Genomic DNA, 27,028 nt, shown 5'->3' on the forward strand with positions numbered 1-27,028 from the left:
GATGTATTATCAGCCCAAGGTTCAATATCAGCCGAAGGCTAGGCTCTTGGGCTGATATTGAACCTTAGGCTGATAATACATCTGATATGAAAAATGCCCTCGGCTCTTGGGCTGATATTGACCGAGGGCTGATAATACATCTGATATGAAAAATGCCATGTTATAATCTGATATTATCATTTTACCTTTAGTCAAAAGATCATATCATGAAAAAGGTGTAGGAGACATAGTAGAACAGTGATGTACCTACATGTCAAATTAATTTGTTCCCGTAGTTAAGACAACTTAGCCGTCCAAAAAAGGCCATTTAAAAGGTCGACATGGTAAATAAAATAAAGATATGACGGAAAATGGAAACAATAACCATCGAAGATCAGGTGATTTGGATTTAATGGTTTTTGTCAGTATACAACATTCCTAAGTTCAGCGTAAAATGTAACCATTATACTTGTAAACAATGTTGCTCTCTCAACCGTGGCCCAAGATGAACAGAGCATTGCTGCATATCTATATACATCCAATACAGATAATTGGACTACCCAATTGTCAAGGTCTGAGTTTTTGAGCAGTTGCGGTAGCTCTCTACCATGTTAACAGTTAAATAATCGAGTAGATCTATTCCCACAACCCTACCATTTTTTAGGTTACGACCGCAAAGACGAAGTCCTTAACTTTTCTTTTCATATGCTTCTTACTGCTTCACTACCACTTAAAAGCAAACCTGTCCTTAGGTCTGGTCAGGAGCTGACCTATTAAAAAGACTGTTCAAAGGCAGACCTGTCCTAAGGACTGGTCGAAAGCAGCCCTGTCCAAAGGTCTGGTATGTAGCGGACATTTTAATAGGACATAAGTAGTACTAAAATTGACATACGTCTGTTTTACTACTGATAAATCAAACTGGCTTTTCTGCACAAAGTTTCTTAACTTCAAAAGCAGTCAAACAGTTTATAGGTGGTTGCTGTCTCTTGACTAATAATCTATTTTTATGAATATCTTCTATATGACTCTCTGTAGATAAGAATTATGTATATAACATTATTAGAGCCTAAACTGCAGTCATGTACTATTTACGGGTAATGAAAATCGACCCAAACTATAAAAACAGCAACAAAAATACAGAATTACTCGTTTATATACATAACACCTGGAAAAAATTAAATCTGTAGCAATGGTGAAAGAATTATTTAAAACAATAAGTCAAGCACTGAAAATATGGAGCCATTGTCCCAATGGAAATGACACCTGTATTACTGAAAGAAAAGATAAAAAGTATTTAGCCAAAAGTACTGAATTTTGCCTATATAATCGATTTACCTCATTATTAATGCAGCTTTGATTTTGTGAAAAATACTATTATGACGTTGATGAATTGAACCAGACTATTTATAATACTTAACAAAAGATTTGTTAAATTTAGTGCCGAAGATATATGAAGATATGCTGTCACAAAATGATAAAACAAACACAAAATAATAGCAAAATAAACAAAAACTAAAAAATCACTTCTAAGTTAAACATGTTAAATATTAACATATGTTTTATTATAACTACACCTTACATAATTATCATTGATGCTGATTGATCAATAGCTAGTGTTGTTCCATGCATATTCTTTCATTAAATTAATTGTTTTCATTTAATTTCTTTTAACCCTGAGGTTTCTTTTCCCAAACATATATGATATTTTTTACCCTCATGGAGACGTTTAATAATTGTGCGCACTTACTCAAATGCGGCTGTTTTTTCCTAATATCTCAATAGCGAGAGCAACATGGAACTAAATTCCGTATTTAACTGAAAGTGAAAGTATTATCAAAATTGATTCAATCCATGAAAAATATAACAGTGTCTTAGGTACCAATAATGTGAATATATAAAAGTGAATACATAATAAAATAGACAAAATAATCCAAAATTTCAATGTTATTTATTTAAAATATATCTCGTATAGTGATTCAGTCATAATCGAGACTTTCATGTTGCCTTTTTTATTGAACACTTTTATATCCTTCATGTGAATCAGATGGTACTAGTATGTATTGACAGCCAAAAAAACGCGATGATTATGATTGAATATATGGTCGAATTAAATATTATTTTTCATAATTGCTTTAATGAAATACAAATCCACATTATTGTCATTTCTGACAAGCGAAATTTTGACACTTTGTCCCTTTCCGAGTTTCTCCTAAGCATTTCAAACTTAGAAAAAAGCTACTCTAAGTTCATTTTTCTTTCTTTATATAATTGATCCTGAAATGAATGTTTTCTAATAATCTATTTTTATGAATATCTTCTATATGACTCTCTGTAATTATAAGTTAGATGGGTAGATCGGTGGACCACTGTTTTTCCTTCACTTTACTGTTGTAGTAAACTAGTATTTTTGCAAAAGAAATATGGTAACCCTTATTGAAAAAAAAAGTAAAATCACAAAAATACTGAACTCCGAGGAAAATTCAATCGGAAAGTCCCTAATCACATGGCAAAATCAAATGACAAAACACATCAAACGAATGGACAACAACTGTCATATTCCTGACTTGGTACGGGCATTTTAAAATGTAGAAAATGGTGGATTGAACCTGGTTTTATATATCTTTTGTTAAGTATTATAAATAGTCTGGTTCAATTCATCAACGTCATAATAGTATTTTTCACAAATTCAAAGCTGCATTAATAATGAGGTAAATCGATTATATAGGCAAAATTTAGTACTTTTGGCTAAATACTTTTTATCTTTTCTTTCAGTAATACAGGTGTCATTTCCATTGGGACAATGGCTCCATATTTTCAATGCTTGACTTATTGTTTTAAATAATTCTTTCACCATTGCTACAGGTTTAATTTTTTCCAGGTGTTATGTATATAAACGAGTAATTCTGTATTTTTGTTGCTGTTTTTATAGTTTGGGTCGATTTTCATTACCCGTAAATAGTACATGACTGCAGTTTAGGCTCTAATAACGCAAAGGGAAACAATGAATGTGGTTTTTAATTTGATAGATGCTTTTGTTCTTTTTTGTAAATAATTGTTTGTTTTGATATTGTAACACAGTGATGACTGCTTTGACCATATTTAGACTATTTTATTTATAATGTCTGTTTTGTTCACGCATCGTTGTAAATATAACGGAATTTGATAAGACTGTCGTACAAGTGAGAGGTTTAGCGCTATAAAACCAAGTTCAATCCACCATTTTCTACATTTGAAAATGCCTGTACCAAGTCAGGAATATGACAGTTGTTGTCCATTCGTTTGATGTGTTTTGTCATTTGATTTTGCCATATGATTAGGGACTTTCCGATTGAATTTTCCTCGGAGTTCAGTATTTTTGTGATTTTACTTTTTTTTTCAATAAGGGTAACCATATTTCTTTTGCAAAAATACTAGTTTACTACAACAGTAAAGTGAAGGAAAAACAGTGGTTCACCGATCTACCCATCTAACTTATAATTATTCAGATACATAAAAAATTCAAGAGAAAACAACACAATCAACCCAACATATATGAGGAAAGAAGTACTAATTTTCTAAAAAAGCAACATAATAAAAAAAGTTTATATTACAACTATCTAACTTCATATACAATCAACATAATTACATAATATACTTCAATCTATGTCATTTATGAAATCACGTTACAAAATGGTCCATTATGGGCCTCTGATTAAGCGATTAACATACCAAGTAATTTAAATCAAATTGTCTTTGAAGAATATTAAATAATCATGTTTCACAATAGATTGATATATGTCCTTTATATATCACAGCTTGTCAATGCATTGCCAGTTCATTTCTTCATTTTACCTTTTGATCTTCTGCAAAATAAAACTTCTTCTATACATGTTTACCATAGTTATTCTCTTAAATAGTTGATTAATCAATTGAAATCTCAATCCAGTTATTGTTGTGCAAATATATCTGTTTCCTTATAAATGATAATATTCAAATTGTGTTTATGTTAAAACCGGTATTTATGATATCAAAAAAATACACATAATCTTATCAAACAGTTAGTTTCTTATTTAATAAACATGCGTTTCGACGACTTTAATGGCGATTACCAACTCCGGACCCTCATCAATAATACTATGTTTATTCATGTGAATGCCTTATGTGCGTTGGTGAAGTTGGTGATGTTGACATATATATGATAGACTCAGTCAAATTTATTCACAAATTTTCAAGACCCGAGGTGATTACAAGTTTGACATACTGTATACTACTAGACAATTGTATTTAAGATTAAACCACAATAACGGACCCTTAAACTTTAAGTAACAAATTTCCTTTTTAATTAATATCGTTGAAATAAGAACATCTCATATGTGGCAAAAGGAGTGGTAAAAAATTTAAGTTAAAATAAAATTCTTACAAACATGCCAATGTATTTCAATTTTCAAGATAATTACATGATCCAAAACTTTGTGAATATTTATCGGAATCTTTGCGTTTTACAACTTGGTATTTCGCAATAAATTATTTTTTGCCAGATTTTGAATGTATTCTTACTAGTTAAAACCGTGTATCGATAATTAAAATTTGTAGGGCATCTTGTTTACTCAAGTAAACTTAAATGTAAAATAAACTTATCATAGATACCAGGATTGAAATTTTGTACGTCAAACGTGCGTTTCGTCTACAAAAGACTCATCAGTGACGCTCTAATAAAGAACAGTTAAAAAGGCAATAAAGTACGAAGTTGAAGAGCACTGAGGACCCAAAATTCCTAAAAGTTTTTCCAAATACAGCTAGGGTAATCTATTCCTGAGGTAGAAAAGCCTTATTATTTCGAAAATGCTAAGTTTGGTAGACGATTTCAGACTCAATCAATACGACATTTACGTTTAAACACTATAATTGCTGTAATTGATGAATACTAAAAGTAAACAGAAAAAAATGTTTGAGATATCAATGTAAGACTTTTTGCCTTTTTCGAAAAAAAAAGTTGCTAAATACATGAGAATACAAAAACTACCTGTATATGCTACTTTTATGAGGTCACTACCATAAATATGAATAACTTCAATAACATGTAACTTTCTAATATTAAGTGTATGAAATAGATATCCAGCAACCATTATCAGTACATGGAAACTGCATAATAACTTTAAGATCAAAGTTCACAGACGAGCCCAAAGAACCCAGTTTTTTTTTCGTGGTTGAAGCTATGCCTAGTTTTTGATTCGCCAAATTGGACCATTGCAGTGTGTGTACAATGTTTCTACAGAAAAAAAAAATAATCTAGCAATTATATTGTTTTACTAACATATTGCGCTGTTCTTAACAACAAAGTGTCACTTGTATTTTGAATTTCATATGTTTTGGCATGCAGCATTACTGATGAAACATTTATTGTCGAAAAATGCATCTAGTGCAGTAAAATTGGTATCGTTAATGTTATTGTAGTTGAGACATTTGTAAACGTGATAAATTATCGCACTCTTTTATAACAGCTTTGGTAACATCGTTTCATTAACCTTTCCTTACTTGGCGAAGCCATTTAATTATATATTCCCCCTTCTTCTGACATTTCAACTGACTTCTGCTTAATGTTGGCTATATATAACTGAAAGTGCAACAAAACTTGAATGCATAATAATCTGAAAATATCATAACTCGGACAATAATATTTAACTTTCAGATAGTCAATATTTATACCTCAGAATTATTTTAATTATCCTGTGAGGATAACTGAAATTTTAGCCAAAATTTATTTAAATATGTAAATATTTCTTATTTTATTTACAAACTACTCTAAGGGTTGACTGGGTTATAGATAGTTGGAAACCTTTGGTCTTCTTAAGTCTCACAGGCACAGTCAAATCATTGCCAACATGGGTAGTTTGTTGTCTCTGCGGGGTGTATTAATTCACTACCACGTTCGGTGAGAATGGGACCGTTAAATCTGATTTATCATGAAGAGAGTGTCATGAAATATAGGTTACAGAACCTTTTCCTGTCTGAGAGGTCCGATTGAAGCATGTGACAAGGCATAAGTCTTGTCAATATTTAAAGCACATCAATTTTCAAATTTACCTCAATTCATCCAAGTCAACCCCTATTACCGGACCTACCTATTGTTTTGTTTGTTCTAGTCATGAACATTCATCAACAGTTTGGCACTGGACGTAAAGCTAACAACAATCAATCAATCTATTCATAAATAGTTATGTAACGATGGAAAATAGAAATATTGGTACCTGAACAAATATTGTTTTACATTAAATGTGAGCTGTACACATATACAATTAATAAAACTCTTAGAATTCGAGTTTCCCTACAGACGATCAGTGGTTGTTTCAGGTTGTTCCAGCTTCCTACATCCAAAACAATTGACCTCCATGACATAACCAAGGTCGATGAAAGTAGCGTTAAGCACCAAGTAAGAAATACAAACTAAAAATGTTGTTTGATGAGTCCAATATTAAATGAATATCATATTTTCGAAAAATGAAATCAGTACTCGTGATAGCTCAAGGTGGATTATTTTACGTTATACTTAAAGTTTAACGAAACCAGTTGCTTGAAATAACATCTCAAAAGAACAGCTATCGGCGAATTAGAAAGTGGGAAAACAATAATTCCATAGCAGTATATTTCTGAAGATTTTGATATGGTAAAGGATTTACGTTAACATGTACACGTGTTTAATAACAAAACTTAGCCATTCAAGTTAACATAACACAAATTCAACTTTTTTTTAAATTTGAATCCAACGGGATAAAAACAAACCAAACGTAAAATTAACACATATACTGCAACGGTCAAAAAGAAAAACCGTAAACTGACAAAAGTAACACGATACCCATCAAAAGTCTTTGGTGATGTCGGGTGCCCAGGAATGGTCTACAGATTTGCCTCACTAGGGACACCCTTATTTGCCGTCTTTCCTTTGGTATTAAGATTAAAGCATATTTCAAAACCCTCCAAGATAATAAGGGCTGTTGATTCTTTACAACAAAACCTAAAAAAAATTAATGTTGCATTATTTTGAATGTCTTACAAAAGATCTTGTTATTCACAGCAATTCTCATTCTTTTAGTATTAACATAAAAAGACGATACAAATCTCCCGTCATTTTACATGATACCTTGACTTGCCAAAACTCCTAATAAAAGCATTATTTAACTGTTTCTTAAAGATGTTCGACTTAACACATTTCCAGAGTTCTTACAATCATTCTTTCTTTTGTAAAACATGTCCTTCAGAAATAGTGTGATGATACATATTCAACCAGCGGTTTCTTAAAAAATCATTATTCTACACATTACACAACTATAACCCTTGCACATCGGAACGATCGACTACTCCGTCTCAATCTATAAAGCTTTCTTCTACAAAAAATGGAACAGCAGATAAAAAATCTTTGTTTTTATATCATGACAAATCTGACTTTGTGACAACCAAACTGATTGGAACAGCAAATACATCGAAAATGATATTGAAAAAAATGCTAGACTTTCTAATAAATCATTTATTTGTTGAGTTTAGTTGATTGATATTACAACAGATATTCGGTTTTCCTATTGTTACCAATGTACATCCTTACTTTCCGACTTCTTTTTCTAATCATATGAAGCAGAATTTGTTCAGAACCTTCTTAAAGACAAACAATAGTTCTTTGATGTCCATTTCAGATATATTGATGATGTCCTGTCCCTCAGTAACCCAGGTTTCAGTTACTGCTGACATCTCATGAGATCATATATCCCATTAAACATGATATTAAAGATACTACACAAATTATAACATCTCCTGCCTATGTTCATAACTTTCTCGGTATTGACCAAATGGACGACTTCAACCTTAAATCTATGACTACGCGATAATTTCAACTTTCGAATTGTCTACCTCTCCTTTTTCTTAGCAGTTTTATACGTCCCCCCACCCCCAAATCGTATTGTGTTTACATACTTTAATCATAATGTTACGCTCGTGCATGTTTACACTATACGAACGGACTAGATATACAGGAGGTTGTTATCTTCACATCAACTGCTTCAGGAGGAACGACTGAAATCGACACTTCGTAAGATTACGGTCGCCATTACAAATTGGTTGACTGATACTATGGGTCTGTGTTTGAACTCACTTGCGACATTTTTCGCGGTCTTAGAGATTTTAAGATAGGGTATAGTCGTCTGATCTGTAAATAACCGCTTGTGTAATATTCTCGGGTATAACATCCTGACAGAGTAAGGATCGATTGCGGGTGATGTACAACAGAAGATGCTTATCATGTCGATGGATTACTTTACACCCGTAAACGTATTTTGAACTGAAACGGTCATTTTGTTTAGAACAGCTCTAAAAATACTGAACAAGGAACTATTAAGTCATTTAGTGTTTCAGTCAATTTTTTCAGACTTATCCATTGCGGTAAATTCACTACTGTTTAGACTATTCTCTTAAAGTCAAATAAGATCTGTTTAGTCGATGTCCAGACTGTTCAGCAATAGTTGTTTACCTCTACACAAAAAAAAAACAACAAACTAAATTGTCTGAATAGCTACTGAACATTAGTGAAATGACTGCAAGGAAATTGTATGAACAGTAATGATTTTACAAAAACATTCGGGGTCTTTTATACCTTACTACATGTATGTAGTATAGGTTATGCTCATTGTTTAAGGCCGTACAGTGACAAACAGTTGTTTAATTCTACGTCATGTGGTCTCTGGTAGACAGTTGTATCATTGGCAATCATACCACATCTTTTTAGTGTTCTATTAAAACTTTAACAACATACCACATCTTTTTAGTGTTATATTAAAACTTAAACAAGACTTAAGGTTTTAGTGTCTCATTTTCGTTTACTACTGTTTCCCTCAGTTTTAGTTGTCAATGCCCTACAAGTTCGCATTTGATTTTGCCATTCCACTGCTTTGATATGAACCCTCTTGGTGAATTTATGAAGAAGAAACACAAGTCTGGCGTATCAATTTTTTTCAGTACCTCTGGATGACTTGTTTGTCATACTTGTATAATATGGATAATATAAGAGTATATATTTCTGAACTTTTATTTGTGTTGACTAAGAGTGCATTAAATCCTCGTTTAATAGAAAGCAAGAGCGTCATTTAAAATCATGTACTGGACCTAACTACTGTTAGTACCTGATAATGGGTTATTTTCGCATAAAATATGAAAGACTACTTGTTATGTGCAGTTACTTGTTGAAATACCATTGTAAATATATGTTTGATTTATTTTCTTCCAAATTATTAAATCAAAAGAGTGATTGGGGAAAAGAAAAGAAATATGGTCACTCTTGGTCTTCTTCCGACTGGCAGTTGAACCCTAGACCAAGTTAAGCGTCCGTTTGGTTGTGCGGGATTCATATATTTTCAGCCACCTCTGGTCAGAATGGAGACGTAAAATCCGACGCCTTGTGTATAGAGGGTTCACGTTATAAATCCTTGCAACAACTATTTGAGGGGTCCGTAGCTGGCCTGTTGCAAGTCTAAATGTTTGTTGCTATCTAGTTTACCCTCGTGCTCCAGTGGCAGTCTAAATTGTACGCCCATCATTTCACCTTTCTTACAGGACCTACCTATTGTATATATATTAATTTGTTTTCGTTCCGAACATGCATGAAAAGTTTGCCACTTGATTTTAAGCAACATACAATCAATCAATACGAATTGTTATTTTTATGTATGGCAAAACGTACATGTATCTTCCATTTTTATTAATTGATGCTAGAAAGTTGAATCGATAATTCAATCGATAAAATTTTTCTCTTATAGTCAGGGATTTTAACAATCGAAATTGAGTTAAATTAAAATAAATAGGAAAATTGGAGTCATTTTACAAGATTAAATATTTTATTATTTAATTGTGTTTAACATATCACGAACATATTTTGCCATTCTGTTCAAGAACTTCTGCGGTCAGCCATCTGAAATGAATGAAACGAAACTACGATTCCGTTTGAAACAATACCCGACATAACTTTATAGAATTCAATTCGTCAAGATAAAGCGATCCTTTCGATCAATCAATGATTATCATTATAAACTCTACAGAGTAGTGGCATATACTTGACTGATCGGTAACGTATTAATGACTGCTAACTCATTGCTAAAACAGTTGAAAGAACTGTCTCCTCACAAAAATCTTATTGTATAGCATGCAATTTTCTTTAATGTCAAAAAGTACAGATTGTTATATCATTAAACTACGAACCGTTTTCGTCATATCTTTGAATTCTTTGATACTATCCTCTATTTTTTCCAGTCTGTCAATTATCTGGAAAAAGATAACAAGTAATTTATCAAAAATGTTCGACTTGCATGTAATCTTTTTGTATCAAAATGTAAATAACGATTTCTAGTTCAAAGACTAATCCGATAGAAGACACAATTAAATTGTTTCTTGGTTAGACGGATATGTTCATCAAATTATAGTTTCTCTCTCTACTTCTATGATACACTTTTTACTTAATAAAATAAAAAACTAATAAATGTTATAAAATGAAACAAATAAATTAATAAATAGATATATATATATAGGTATAAAAAGATGCACGACAAATTGCATTAAAAACTGGATATAAAAAAAATCTGCATTGAAAGATGATACAACCTAACATGCTGACAAAATATTGTAAATTAATTACATTACATGATACTGTTCTACTGAAATATATTATTAAGGAAAGTAAATGGCAAAAAAGCTTTGCAATATATAAGTTTATTCTGATTTTTAACAGAATTCTTTCCAGTGAGGCCATATAAACTACCACGAATCTGATTGTTAAACCATATTAGGGATTTTCGTATATGTTGAAAAAAGAGCACGGCATCAGAATCGGACTTTGAATAAAATTTTTGCTTTTAATCCCAATGAGGTCCCATAAAACAACAGAATTTTGCATTCATTTCAAAGGAAATCGTAATTTTTATAAAACCACTAAATATCACGACCGCAGGTCTGATCAAGGAAAATATGAAACGAATGATCTTAATGTGCATTTTAAATACGTTTTATCCAGAGACAATCTTTAACATTGGGTTTTTTTAATTTTATTCATAATAGCATTACAGTGTCAGCACTTATGCAAACAAAACAGAATGGCAAAACAACATTTTTTTTCCGATTTGAAAAAACTTCTTGGTTTCTTTAATGAGTTTGTCTACAACCACTCGGCTAATGCCACTGATGGTGGTGGGTTTTCCCCCAAAGGTATAACCAACCCAGTAGTCAACACTTCTGTGTTGATATATAGTTATATTTGTATGGTCATTATTATATATCAACTGTTTACAACACTTTGAATTGTTCGAAATACTAAAGATTTTCTTCCCTAGGAATAGATAACCTTAGCTGTGTTTGGCAAACTTCTCCGAGCGCCTGTTATCTCTTTAGTATTGGGTTATGTATTTCGGCTTAACGCTTTCTCTGCAGACGAATTCCTTGAAAAGATCATTTGAGAAATCATATTAACTGATTTTTATAGACTATCCGTTGTCGCAAATTGCAACTTTCACTTATTATTTTATCTTATTTGTGCGGAAGAAAAAAAATGTTTAAATTTTAAGAAGTAGACATAACTGATACTAAATATCTTAAAATTGATCAATTATTTTAATTATGTTTGAAATTGAGTCTTAGCGTCATGTTTTTATTATAAGAAAATTATGTTAAAATCATATACACTTTGTCTTGTTTTACACCGATGTTACAGCTTTTAACACCTTTTTTGACAAAGTATATGTTTTCTTAATGCAAAAGATGATGTTCGAATTTTTTTCCGATCAAGAGAAACCATAGATGAAATTTATTAATTGTTATGAGTTAAAGATATGAAATCTTATTCAACATTATTCCAAACATGCATACAAATTGTCATAATTGTCCAGATCAATAAAGTCTGGAAACTTATTAATCCTTTTATATTTACTTTATTATACATTGATAGAAAATAATATGAGAAGGACATTGAGAAATTGTTTGTAAAACCGACATTTTATTCTATGTAAATTTATACATTTTTGCCGATTGCAAAACAGTAATAGTATACGTTTAGAATTTGTTTTTATCGAATCCAACTGTACAGACGTATAAAATTGTCTACCATATATCAATTAAAAGCCAAATGTCTCAAGATTCTGGCATTGAAATCCTTGCTTAATTTCGACTATGCCGTATTTATAAAATCTGATGCCTCGTGAAGATTTAGTGAAAAGTAAAATAACAAAAATACCGAACTACGAGGAAAATTCTAAACGGTAAGTCCCTAAGCAAATGGCAAAATCAAAAGATCAAACGAATGGATAACAACTGTCATATTCCTGACTTGGTACATGGTTGATTAAACCTGGTTTTATAGCTAGCTAAACCTCTCACTTGTATGACAGTCGCATAAAATTCCATCATATTGACAATGATTTGTGAACAAAACAAACAGACATAATAGGCGAAAATGTCAAAAATAGGGGTACAGCAGTCAACATCGTGTTACAATCTTAATCACTATAACAAAAAACAAATATGTCAACAAAGAAAAACAAAAAGGCATATAAACAAAGCATATTTGCAAAAACGAAAGACAAGAATACAAAAATTTACCATGATAGCACAATAACACAATGACAGGATTTGACATCTAAGTTGACTTTACCCTCGTATACAGTAGCACTGGTATCAACCATGTGCTTGTAAAAGATAATGATACTTTATATATTTCATGCATCTGTAGGAATCTTCTGAATTAAACCTTCATCAAGAACGTTCAAACTCAAAAACTAGGGATGCGTAAAAATCTAGAAATATTAGAAGTTTTACGACCGAATGGGACAAAAGAACAGCAAAGTTAATGAACAGGTAAACTTTGCCTAAGTTAGAAGTGAAAATAGTTTTTACTTAATTCTAAAGCACTGATTTCTTCTTGTTAGTCTTTTATTATTTCTCTATGGATTATACAATAAAAGGGACAAAAGAGAAACAATTATCCTACGAGCTAACGTTTTGATTGATTGATTGTTGTTTGCTTTACGCCGCATTAGCACAGAAAGGCTATATCGCGGCGAGAGCTAATTCGAATATTATAACAATTTAAGGTATATTTTTAAAATCAGACAAAAGGTCTTTCAATAAACTAAAATTCTAGACTAAAGCAAATTGATTATTTACAAATAAAAATCAACACTAAGATAACGTGATAAAAATTAAAATCGTTTTAAATATAACAACATTTTTATATTTTATAATATATTCCAATTTCTTTTAAGAATGAAACAATATTTGTAAATGGAATATTATTAAATAAATCATACATATTATTGACATTGAAATGCTTCTTCCGAATATCAGCAAAGTCAATACAATTGATTAAAACATGTTTAATAGTATACTTGCAGTTACAAGGTATACATTGTGGTTCTACTTCATTTTTTAAAAGATATTCGTGTGTTATTCTAGTATGACCAATACGACATCTAGAAATAACACACTGATCTTTTCTGCACATAAAATTATTGAAAGGTTTACATAAATTAGGTTTAATTTCATGTAATTTATTACCATCTTTTTTACTCCATTCATTTTTCAATATATTAAAAACATATTCTCTAATATTAGATTTAAAATCGGTATATGGTATATCACAGTTAGATAAAGGGTCACCCAGGGCATTCTTTGCCTCAAGGTCTACAGCTGTGTTTCCAAGGATTCCAACATGACTCGGCACCCATAGAAATAATATTTCTTTAAGAAGAATTTTTAAATTCCTCATTACATATAAAATTTTGAGAATTGTTGGGTTTTTAATTTTAGTATTTTGTATAGCTTGTAAGCATGAAAGTGAATCAGAACATATAATAAATTTGGATTTATCTGAAGAAGCAATAAATTTCAAAGCCAAAATTATTGCTTCTGCTTCAGCAGTAAAGATCGATGCATCAGATGGCAAACGGAGAGTTGCAGCTCTGTCCCTGAAGTTTTGATAATATTCGTTTTATGCGAAATATTGAAACAATTTTTCATCGTATTATGCTTATTATAAAACTCTTCATTCAACACGCGAGATTTGCAATTGATGTAGATAAAATAGCTGCAGAATCAGTTGGATTACAAACCATTTTCGTCATATTTTTTAACTCTGATAAACTACCTTCCGGATTGTTAGGTCTGCTAATTATCTGAAAAAGTAATAAATATTCCATGATGTTCGACGTTCATGTGTTGTATTTATTAAATTGAAATTAAAATCAAGATTTTACAGGACAAATATAAGGTCTATACTATTTAATTCTTTTAGAATAAGACTTTATTCTGACAATATAAACCATAAACGTGTATTTGGTTGGCTAAGCATGTGCGTTTTGTGTATTGTTGTTTGTCTTTATGTCATATTTCATGTTTTTGACATAGCGTTGTCAGTTTATTTTCGACTTATGAGTTGAGCTATTCCTTTTGTATCGTCCATCTCCAAGTTTCAACATAAAATAAAAACATTAAATGTTAAAATTGCATTGATACACATCTTTATACTTCACTTTAATCAAGTCGCTAAACACTTATCCGATTACCTCAATGTTTGTTCATTGCCTGGTGTTGTATCATTTACATCCATTTACTGTTGCCTAAATATAATACCACATTAACATAATACTCTTTAAGCGTTATAAATGAATATTGAAATATCCATGCGTTGATGGTTTGATATTTAACTGTTGACGCAAAGATACAGAAACAGGAAGGTTGTATTTGACAGGTGTTTGAACTTGATCGAATGCTTCTTCGTTTCTTGGTATATTTTCTGAAATAAACAATGATGTATCGAATTGATTATTACTACAATTAAAATTGAAAATGCAAACGGGAATGTGTCAAAGATACAACAACCTTACCAAAGAGCAGAAAACAACCAAAGGCCACCAATGGGTCTTCAACAGAGCTAGAAAATCCCGCATCCATTGGCGGGCTTCAACTGGGCCTCTAAAAAATGTATACTAGTTCAGCGAAAATGGACGTCACACTCAACTCCAAAACATATACATGACCCCAACAAAAAAAAAAAAAAAAACAATACGCACACACCAGACTAACAAAGGTCAGAGGTTACTGTTTTCGGACAGGCGCTTATAAATGACAATATTACATAAATTAACGAAGAACCACAACCTCAACTAAACTGTTGTCTTCATCATCGTCACTACTCTGAAAGAAGAGAACATGTGCTTGTTTTAAAAGTAAAATCCTTTATATGATAAGAATATACATAAATGTACCGATATTGAATTATTGACTTCCCAGACACTAATTCGCCGATATTTTCCCGTATGCAATGACCTTAGCCACGACACCTCTCGTTATCCCTTCTGCCACCGCACAACACAAGTGCGAGGGGAAAAGTATGATGAAGAATGTAAGCACACGTGCTCCTGGGGGTAAATAAAAATAACAGATATTTAAAGGATTTCAGAAAGAAAAAATCTTTTTTGGATTTCAATGGGCATTTTTTTTTAGTTCCTGCAGAAGGTGTACAAATGAACTAAGTTGGGATACAACTTTGAGATGCTCCCTCTCAGGTAACAACGGTTTTGTATTATATTGATTGTCCTTGATTGGCATGAACAATAGACATACAATAGATATCTACACAACTATAGGTGAGTTAAAGGGTGTAACTGAGTGGACAGTATCAAATGCAATTCAGGTGTTTGTTTATTTTACACCTTCTGCAGGAACGAAAAAAATGCCCATCAAAATCCAAAAATGATTTCATCTTTCTAAAACACAATATGCATCTAAATTTTATATATCTAGTGGATGTAAGGCCTTTAAACTTTCAAAACTGCACAGGTAAGTCTGTACACAGAGTAGTGTTTAAGGTGTAAATACAGTCATATTTGTCCATTTGTTATGATGAACCTTAACAAATAGGTACTCATGGAAATTATGAAAACAAATGTCATGGCTCTTTCAATTCATTTATCTGTCACGATGTCCACGTGCTCTGTTTTATTGTTTGTCAATGTCACGGTCCGGTAAACCTCGGCAACAAAATTGAAAGTTAATAAGCCTGCAATCAACAACCACTGAATGAAATATTATTTGTCGACGATACGTTATAGATGTGTACTTAATATGAAAAAAGTGCATGCAAGACTTAGTTTAGTATATATGCATGCATTGGTTCAAAAATTTCGACAACATTAAAATTTCGAGAAACTCGTTTCATATGATTTTAACAGGAATATTTGAATATAGCTCATTAAAATGTTGGAGGTTTTCTCTGAAGAAAAAAATAGAATAATGAGTTCAGATAATTTTAAATATGGACATTTATAATTTATAACAAGCGTTTAATTATCCGTTTGATTAGATAACCTCCCTAACTATAGAATATAAAACTTCCAATGGAGTACAACTTATAAAATATCGATTACGATTACCCAATCCCTGGCCGTAAGGTTAACCGGGGTATAATAATTTTGTGTCACTGGGCCTCTTCCAACCGACGATAACACTCTTACCAAAGGCTGTGTATGATATTTAACTAAGCAGCGTCCGGCACTGTTAATCTAATGTCTCGTCTTATGAGAGTGTTATGTTTTCTACACGTTGATCAGTCTAGGTTTCTATGTTAGATTTTGTTAAAGGTTCCTTTTTTTTTCTTCTTCCGTTCTTTACCATGGCGTTGAAGTCGACTTGTGAATGCGCATGTCCCTTTTGTATCTTTCGCCTCTCTTTTGCAACATCTCTTTTAGAGATCAGTAGTTGGCATATGGTCGCACTTCTGCCCCAACGTTACGTCACAGTATGTATTTAGTCACAGTAGTTTATTTCTTAGTATCTTGTATGTTCTTCCAACTTTAAACTCTGTTTTGCCATTTCTGTTTGAACACTAAGGCATGTTGCATGATTTCAGAATGTAAATCCACTATATGTAAGCAGAGTAGACTACATTAACAAGCAATTGAAGAAATATTTCAACTACTTCTTATTAAAAATATCCGCTAATTTGATAGATTGGTCCTGTAAGACAATATGCATTGGAATCAAAACGAAAGATTACAATGTAACCGTGGTTTTTTCATTATATAAAGGGGGAAAAAATGCAATGTACATAACAACCAAAATCAAATATTAAAACAAACGAAAATGTTCCTTGCAAAGTTTATATCTGTGTATTTTATTCCTTTCGCAATTTTGGAAATATCAATTTGGGTGTTTTCATTTAATATAAACTTAATCATAAATATGCAATGAAAACGGTTGTCGTTGGTTCGTGTGTCATATTTGTTTTTCGTAAATTAATTATCTTTTTTATATAAATCAGGCTGTTAGTTTTCGAATTGAAATGTTTCATATTTTTCATGTCGATATATGCAACAGTATGTGTTTTTTTTCCTCATTGTTGAAGGTCATACGATTTCCTAAAATTGCGTACATCCACTTCATTAGCACTTCAGTGGAATGTTGTCTAATTGCCATTTATTCCACATGTAATCATTTTACATTTATATTCATATTACATTTAACATGTTCTTGTCCTGACGTTCTAACTGTTTATACTGATTGAGACAGAATCAAAGTGCCATCTTCTGCAGTCTTTGCAAGAAGCGATTCTCCGCTTACCTTCTTCTGCGTCCATCTTACCTCCAGAAGCCACAAAAAAGTAAAAACTGAGATTTCAGTTATTATGATTTTAACAGGTTTAACTTTAAAAATTACAAATTGCGAATTTTCATTTAAAAAAAGATAGTATTCAATTGAAAAACAGGTTAGATGTGTCAACACTATCAATTGATTGAACAGGGTTGGAAATTACATGTGAGGATATAATATCGTAAATAACAGGATTAAGACAGTGATTGATTCATGAGTTTGATAATATAAAGGAAAGTCATGAAATGTTTGTTGCAGATTATGTCATTTGAGAACAAAATGAAAGTTGTGTATACATTTTCAGTCAAGGTTGCAAATAACACTAATGAGAGAGACAACTCTGTAAAAATCAGATGAACGCTTTAATCACGTTCTATTGTTAAGGAAATATTAAGAATCCCAATTATCAAAATTAATGTTTGTCAAACTGCTATTCATCCAAGGAATTTTTTCCGATAAAGTGAGTGGTTGAAGTTTGAGAAATTTTTAAATTTTTGTCAAAGGGTCAAAGTAAATATTTTGTCAAACCTTTATTAAAATTAAACGAGCCAAATTCATTTAAGTCAAGGTGTTTGGTACCACCTTACGATAACCTGCTTAATGTACTAACACTGGACACTTTTAATTTGCAAAACACTCATTTGCAAATCCGCCGCCGCCTCTCCTTAGAGCTACAGTGTCGTGTATATAACCATAATGTGCGGAATTACATGGGATTCAATAAATTCATTGCTTTTCTGCTGTCATTATTATATATATTTTTTTATTTGATTTAGAAAAACATGGGATTTTCAATATCCCATGGGATAAGGCAAATCCCATGGGATTGACCATTATCCCATGAGATTTTGGTTAAATCCCATAGGATTTTTTTGGGTCCCATGGGATAATTGTAGTCCCATGGGATATTTGTTGTCCCATGGGACAAAAAAAATCCCATGGGACTATAATTATCCCATGGGATTTTTAATATCCCATGGGACAAAATAAAATCCAATTAATCCTATGGGATTCAAATTATAAATATACAGTAGTGTGTATGTTGCAATAAATTCTGTTTGGTAGTAAATTGTTTTAAGATGAATCTTTTTAGTCGAATATCTTTTTTTCCTTGGAAATGTTAATGCAATCATATTGTTCTATAATTGTTCAAAACTAAACTTTTAAACAACAAAGCAGATAATGTAAGTATCAATATATGTTTATTTATGAATTCTAGAATACTTTTTTGAAACACAATTTTTTCCCATTTGGAATCAATGAAAACTCTATTATTAGGCTTAACATACTAGTAGCTTTTTACATAAATTAATTTTTTTTCAGGATATCCCTCCATCCAAAAAATTAATAGTTTCTTATCATCCAGCATTGTGTGATCTTAATGTATAGTCCACTTTTTGGCCATTCAGCACAGAACATTGTCATTATTGTGGTTTTAATATCTTTAGATATTTAATAGAACTTCGATTCATTGACTGAGTGATGAAAATAATAACTGGTCTGACATTTGTCTTTGAATTTATTCTGGTCTTGTTTCTGTGTTTTCTCCTTTTATTCTAAGTGATGAATTTCAATCCTTCTGAAAAAGAACCAATAAAATCCGAAGTTATGGATAATAAAAAATTGTTTGCATACATGTAGCAAGAACATATGATTTTCAATAAAAATAGCTATGCGGTATGGATTTTACTGATTGTTGAAGGTTGTCCAGTGTCATCAGTTGCTAACCTCCTACATCCTTTGGTCTCTGATGGAGAGTTGTCAAATTAGCAATATACAGCATCTTCCTATTCTAATAGTATATAACAATCAATTTATGTATTCTTCTTTATAACATTTGGGTATTTTCCCCAGTTATATATATATATATATAGATCAATGTTAAAACTTTAGGCAATTACAATAACATTCCATTTTTCACAATAATTTGCAATATATTATACAAAACGCCAACAATAGAAACAGCACTTCTTTAAGCTTCTGAAGTTCTGAAAGAGTTCCACTTCTGTTTTATTTCAATGAGAAAATACCTTGAACTCTTTTGACATGTTGGAAATTATAACATTGATACAAAAAATTATATTGTTTTTTTTTTCTTATTTTTGTGTTGTTCGGTTGCTGTCTCATTTTTATATATGGTTATACATATATCCTAAATCTTCTTTTTGTTAACACTTAATTATTAATAGTAAAAATGGGATATTTTTTATTTTGATAATCTCAATACATTATTATTCTATCAAATAACTTATTTCCAAGTTCACAAAACACCAATGTGTCAGATATTAATTTTAAGACGTGTATAAACATGATCAACAAGCAGTTGACAGGATGTCATGCAAAAATCTCACTAATATTAAACTTTCACAAAAACTCCATACTCAGCGAGTACTATTAAAGTTCTTAGTACAGGACAAATTCCTAGTACAGGACACCATGCCTGGCAAACACTAGCATGTGTCAATGTCTAGTCAATCATGTAATCAGGCTCAAAATCTTAGTTTGGCACTGAATTTAAAAGTTCACCACATAATGAACATGTGTATGAAATTCAACTTCATGGTAAGCTATGTACCTTAACCTAAAACTTTAACCTAAGAATGTACTATAATTTCACATTATGACATTTCTATGTTCAGTGATCCATAAAATCAGGGTAAAAACAGTAAATGTGGTGTATAATGTATAAACAAGAGTGCACACGCTGAAATGTTGCGCCTTCTTTACTAATCATTGATATCATGTTGATAGTCCTAAATATAAAGCTTTACTACAACTATCACATAAACTCAACATGATCCAAGAAAATGAATTCAAGGTCATATAAACCCGACAAGAAATACATGTACACCTTACAATCATTCAATATACTAAATACAGTTGACCTATTGCTTATAGTTTCTAAGAAGCAGACTTAAACAAGAAAACTAAACATTGACCAATGAACCATGGAAATGAGGTGAAAATCTGATGAACCATGCCAGGTAGACATGTACAGCTTTAAATACAATCCTTCCATACAACACATATAGTTGACCTATTGCTTATAGATTAAGAAAAACAGACCAAAACACAAAACCTTAACACTGAGCAATGAACCGTGAAAATGTCAAATAAAACCTGCGAGACTGACATGTACATCATAAAATGTGTCCATACACCAAATATAGTTGACCTATTGCATTTAGTAATAGAAAAAAAGACCAAAACTCAAATAATTAACTTTGACTACTGAACCATTAAAATGAGGTCAAGGTCAGATGACACTTGCCAGCTAGACATGTACACCTTACAATCATTCCATACACCAAATATAGTAGACCTATTGCATACAGTATAAGAAAAACAGACCAAAACACAAAAACTTAACTATAACCACTGAACCATGAAAATGAGGTCAAGGTCAGATGACACCTGCCAGTTGGTCATGTACATCTTACAGTCCTTCCATACACCGAATATACTAGACCTATTGCTTATATTATCTGAGATATGGACTTGACCACCAAAACTTAACCTTAAATATAAAAAAGAAGATGTGGTATGATTGCCAATGAGACAACTCTCCACAAGAGACCAAATGACACAGAAATTAACAACTATAGGTCACTGTATGGCCTTCAACAATGAGCAAAGCCCATACCCCACAGTCAGCTAAAAAAAGGCCCAGAAATGACAATGTAAAACAATTCAAACGAGAAAACTAACGGCCTAATTTATGTACAAAAAATGAACGAAAAACAAATATGTAACACATAAACAAACGACAACCACTGAATTACAGGCTCCTGACTTGGGACAGGCACATACATACAGAATGTGGCGGGGTTAAACATGTTAGCGGGATCCCAACCCTCCTCCTAACCTGGGACAGTGGTGTAACAGTACAACATAAGAACGAACTATAATAAAATGCTTTGCTGAGCGCATCCTGATACGACCGCAGAGGTCGATCCCTGAACAGTTGGGGCAATTTGGACACAATATTCAAGCTTGATACTGTCTGAATTTGGATTGTGATCAAATTTTTGACATAATATAGGTTTCTGACACAAAATAAATGTGGTCCAAGATCTTAAAAATCTATTGCGCAATACTTTCAATTGAAGATTTCTTCTTGAAACTTTTCAAAAAATTTGAAATTTCAAAAATATTGAAGAAAAAAAAAAATCCCTTCCCCCCCCCCCTTGGAGTAATTACCCCCAAACTCAATCCAAGCCTTTCCTTTGAGGTATTGAACCTTGTTGTACAATTTTAGAGAGATCCATACACTTAAACACAAGTTATTGTCTAGAAACTAGAAAAATGCTTGTTTTTGGCCCCTTTTTGCCCCTAATTCCTGCATGTTTGGGGCAATTACCCCCAAACTCAATCCCAGTCTTCCCTTTGTGATATGGAACCTTATGGTACAATTTCAGTGAGATCCATACACTTACACACAAGTTATTGTCCGGAAACTACAAAAATGCTTCTTTTTGGCCCCTAATTCCTAAACTGTTGGTACCATAACCCCCAAAACTAATCACAACTTTCCTTTTGTGGTATTGAATCTTCTTGTAAAATTTCATAGAGATCCATTCACTTAAACTAAAGTTATTGTCTGGAAACCAAATGTGTCTTCAGACGACGACGACGCAGACGATGACGACAACATCATAGCATTATACGAACCCAAAAAAAATTTTTGCGGTCGTATAAAAATCAGTTGAAAGAGGCTTAACTCATCAGATGGATAAAAATACTACAAATACAAGTGGACGTGGCCGGGTACTTGTACATCCAAACAACAAAAAGACACTAAGTACAGATCTGAGAGTACTCGCAGTTACTGACAGCTAGTTCAAAACCAATAACAACTAATAAAAAAAATCATGCATCTAAGACTGTTCTTGTTTACTGATCCATGAAATGAGGTCTAGGTCAAGTGAAAACTCTCTGACGAGCATGAGGACCTTGCAAGGTACGCACATACCAAATATAGTTATCCTATTACTCATAATAAGAGAAAAAATTAACATTACAAAAAATCTGAACTTTTTTTTCAAGTAGTCACTGAACCATGAAAATGAGGTCAAGGACAATGGACATGTGACAGACAGAATTCGTATCATGAGGCATCTATATACAAAGTATGAAGCATCCAGGTCTTCCACCTTCTAAAATATAAAGCTTTTAGGAAGTTAGCTAATGCCACCGCCGGATCACTATCCCTATGTCGAGCTTTCTGCGACAAAAGTCGCAGGCTCGACAAAAATACATGAACATTTTAAAGTACTAAATTTTGAGTATATACATGTAAAACCACAAGTTACTAACTGAAGTTCATGGTGAACTGTAACCACAAACTTTAAGTGAATACAATTTAGAGAAAGACAGATGAATGCACAAACACTATCAAAACAGAGCATAACACTTACCGAACAAGATGTTTTACATTTATTCTTCAGAAGCAGGAAAATTGAAGTGTTTCTTTTCTTTCTCTGCCCTCCATGATATAAACTTCAAATTCATTCATGCAAAATATGAAAATCTGCAAAAGTAGGACCTTGTATCTCAGCTTATCCACATTTTGACTTTTGAACTGCATTGTTCTTTTCATCTTGCTGGCAACCTAAACATAAAAAAAATGATAAACACATAATTCTGGATAAACTTCGTGTATTTATTTTTGTTGGTACAAACAATTTTTTCCAACTGCAAACGAAAACATCATCATTAGAAAGGACGTCATACTAACCTCCGAAATATTTAAACAAACCAAAATTAATACTTGATTAAGATCTTGTCATAAATGTATAGCATGGATACCTCTTATTTTTGAAGACCATATGTCTATTGCATACTAATATTCCTTTGTACAAGAGTATGCATATTAATATTAAAGATTGATTCTGAGGACTTTAAAATCAAAGACGTAGTGCCATTATCCCCTGAATTCATTACACTATACAATGCCATTAGGCTACTCCAAGTTGTATGCCAATCTTTAACATGTTTAATTAGCATGATTAATTTAAGTTTCATAACTCCATGTGTACACTTTGAGAATCTTACAATACTTTTTATTCTGATTTTCAGAACTTATTGTGAGGTTTTTATTAATGCGACTGAGAGCTGTATTGCATTCTTATATCTAATACATATTTATGAGCTGAAGACTACCTCCGGGTGCGCGACTTTCTCGCCGCGTTGAAGACCCGTAAGTGGCCTTCCGCTGTTGTCTGCTCTTTGGTTGGGTTGTTGTCTCTTTGACATATTCCCTATTTCCATTTTCAATTTTATGTATGCAGATTTTTCTTAAATCACAATAATCAATCTCACATTTTTGTCCATTATTCAAAATTAGCAAAAATTAATGCACACAAAAATTAACATTGTTAAAGCTTTTTTTTAAAATTCAAAACAGTTGCCCAAAACCATTAAATTCCTTGTTTGATTTATTTTATATTATTCAAAGCCTTTTATAGCTAGCTAGATGGTATAGCTTTTGCTCATTGTTGCATTTATATTGTTACCTATACCTAACTTGTGCATCATTTGGTCTCTGGTGGGGATAGGCCTACTGAAGAAGGTTCAACTTGGAATTTGCCGGATAATGAGTATTTATCCAAAAATGTAGAAGAAAGATATTAATAACCAAAACCAAAATTATGCTGAAATTAAAGATGTAAATTGTCTGTAACATGTTGTTTCATTTTTATTAGTGAGGTACTGGTGACCTGACGAAATTTATAAACATGAACTTTTGAACTATAGGAGTTACCCTTCTGGAGTTTGGATCTAGGTCCATTCGCCCTGATTCACATTCAACCTTAATTACTTGTTAGCCTGAATAAGTTAATATCTGTTTGCCCTGGGTCCATCCGCCCTGATTTTAAATTTTATTTTGTTATCTTGATGTATAATGTTTATTTTTGAATAGAGTATGGTAAAGTTTGTAGAAATTTTGCTCAATATTTATATTGTATTGCTACTACCAGATAATTTACATTATTTTCCTTTGATTTGTACTATAGAATACAGGTATAAAAATTTTAATATAATACAACTGAAGACGATTTTACAGTGGCGGATACAGAAATTTTCATAAGTGATTGCCTAAGAGGGGGCCGGCTCCTGTCATGCTTCAGTGATTCCCAATATAATCAACCAAATTTTTTCAAGAAAAGGGGGCCCCGAACTCCTGTCCCCCCCCCCCCCCCCCCACTTAATCCGCCTCTCCTTTAAAAAACAACTGAAAACCATTATAAACTGCATGTATTTATCTTAATTGAAATCAATTTCTTGAGTTTCTCATTTAGCGGATCCAGAACTTTTCATAAGGGAGGGCCGGCTCCAGTCATGCTTTAGTGATTCCCTAAATAATCCAAATTTTTCCAAAGAAAGGGGGGCCCGGGCCCCCAACCTCCCCCCTGGATCAGCCTATGATATATGTGTTTATATATCTCTCTGATATCCCATTTCAAATCAAATGTGTATTAATAAAACTTTACACTAGAAAAGTAAGGGATAGTTACTCATTTGGGAAACTTTCAAATTCACAGCAGGCCGGTGCCCGTGTTTTCATCACCCTCGTTGTATTGCGGAATAACGATTTAGGCAAATTGAGAAAAACATCATGTCTGTGGTTGATAGTAGTGTGTGTGCATTAATTTTCTATACCTTCTTATTTAATATTTTTCCAATTTTGAGTACTGACGGCAAGTGTTGTAACGTATAGTGTACCAATGTCTTGAGACCAATGTGCTATTTACAAGTGCGATCGAGGAATGCAGGGGAAAGAAACTTATCAATTATGTTTATTCTTAAGACAAAATGAGCCGCCGTAAAATGAACCGTGTCGAGGAGGTTACTGACACGTAATAGGGCAGAGACATATATACACATATGTGTATATATGTCTCTGTAATAGGGTCATCTCTCGAGAACATTAACTAGTACATTGATAATTTACTATGCAGTCAGTATCCCGAAAAAAAAACGTATGGATGCAAAACGCTTCAGTAGTGGTTTCGGCTGACTACTAATACGTGCACTTTGTCTCAAAATATCCCGGCAGCGTTAAAGTTGAAGTCAGGATCTTGGGAGGGGGGGGGGGTCTTCTTTTTCTGTGTTCTTTATTTTTTTTAGCTATATTTCTACAAACTTACACTTTTTGATCATTACTCTCTTTCCTCATATTTTAGCATTTCATTATTCTTTAATCTTTATTGTTTGCCCGTTATTCTCTATTCTGTTAACCCCCATCCATACCCTCTTATGTGGACTTAAGCTTTCGGTAGTTTATTTTATCCTATTTCTGTCTATGTGAATGTAAATACTTTATTTATCACAAAACAAAAACTTACTAAATATTTTTTTATGAAGTCCTCACCAGTTGCGGATCCAAAAAATGTCATAAGGAGGCACTAACTGTCATGCATAAAGAGGGGGCCCGCTTCAGTGATTCTCTAAATAATCAACCATTTTTTTCCAAAAAAGGGACGGGCCCCCCATGTCCTCACCTTAATCCACCTCTACCCCTTCCCACTTCGTATCATTGAATTCAGATTCAAGATCTCTCTGATTAAAGTAAGTAAGTAAGTCACATTTGCTTATATCAGGTTTTTGAATTGAACTGGCGGATAGTTGTTTCATTACCAATCATACCACATCTCCTTATTTTTTATATATACGAAAGCTTTATTCATATTTTTAGGTGTATTGATGAATGTGTAAAGATGCAGCAATTGTGTAGATACATTTTAACATACAGCACAAGAGATGCAAATTATATAAAACTTATAAGTCGAAGACATACTGACAACGCCATGGCAAAAACTTGAAAACGACCAAATGACGTACAACAGTCTATAAAACTTAACTATAGCATACAAAACGCAAACATTTAAAACACATAAGAAGCACCCAGACAGTCAAATAGAAATTTAAAGAATAAATAATTTGTAAAGATTTTCAACTAGGCCTACAGCTATATTTTCTTATCATCTAACAGTAAACATAGGTTCTGGTACTATGTGATAAGTCATTTTTTCATGCAGACCCAGTTTCATTGATACCTTGAACTTAAAGTGGTTTTATGCATATCAGCCCAGATTGTGTGTGTAATTTTATTAAACAATTCAACAATACACGTTCCAAACAGGTTAAATTCAATTTACAAATTTACAAATTCAGATCTACTGGCATTCAACACCTAATTACTTACTTGCTGTATATTGTCAATCCCTCAACATCGTGAATACGCCATGCGAGGTGTTGGCTATGTTTGATACAGGGTGGCGGCTTCGAAGCGTAGAAAAAAATCCAGGTAAATGAAAGTGTAAAATTTTGTTGTTGAAAATTTTAAGTACTAAATTCCTAAATTTGTACTTAACTCCGTTCTACGGGTAACATGGTTGTT

General features: G+C 32.3%; 2 long non-coding RNA genes across 5 annotated transcripts; both read right to left on the reverse strand.

Annotated features, from left to right (window-relative positions):
* Window positions 1-5,493: 5,493 nt before the first annotated feature.
* On the reverse strand, window positions 5,494-14,359 carry LOC127703906 (uncharacterized). The gene is made up of 3 exons (XR_007983120.1): window positions 14,088-14,359; window positions 10,195-10,257; window positions 5,494-5,572 (listed from the first exon to the last, which is right to left on the reverse strand). It is a non-coding gene; the product is annotated as an uncharacterized LOC127703906 (long non-coding RNA).
* Window positions 14,360-18,808: 4,449 nt separating this feature from the next.
* On the reverse strand, window positions 18,809-26,935 carry LOC127703888 (uncharacterized). 4 transcript variants are annotated; one of them, XR_007983105.1, is made up of 3 exons: window positions 26,834-26,935; window positions 23,043-23,236; window positions 18,809-19,204 (listed from the first exon to the last, which is right to left on the reverse strand). It is a non-coding gene; the product is annotated as an uncharacterized LOC127703888 (long non-coding RNA). The 4 variants fall into 4 exon arrangements; XR_007983103.1 differs by lacking the exon at window positions 26,834-26,935 and adding an exon at window positions 25,288-26,112; XR_007983106.1 differs by lacking the exon at window positions 26,834-26,935 and adding an exon at window positions 24,147-24,643.
* Window positions 26,936-27,028: the final 93 nt, after the last annotated feature.

The sequence above is a fragment of the Mytilus californianus genome, unplaced genomic scaffold (assembly GCF_021869535.1).
Source record: "Mytilus californianus isolate M0D057914Y unplaced genomic scaffold, xbMytCali1.0.p SCAF_54, whole genome shotgun sequence".
In the NCBI taxonomy this organism is placed as follows: domain Eukaryota; kingdom Metazoa; phylum Mollusca; class Bivalvia; order Mytilida; family Mytilidae; genus Mytilus; species Mytilus californianus.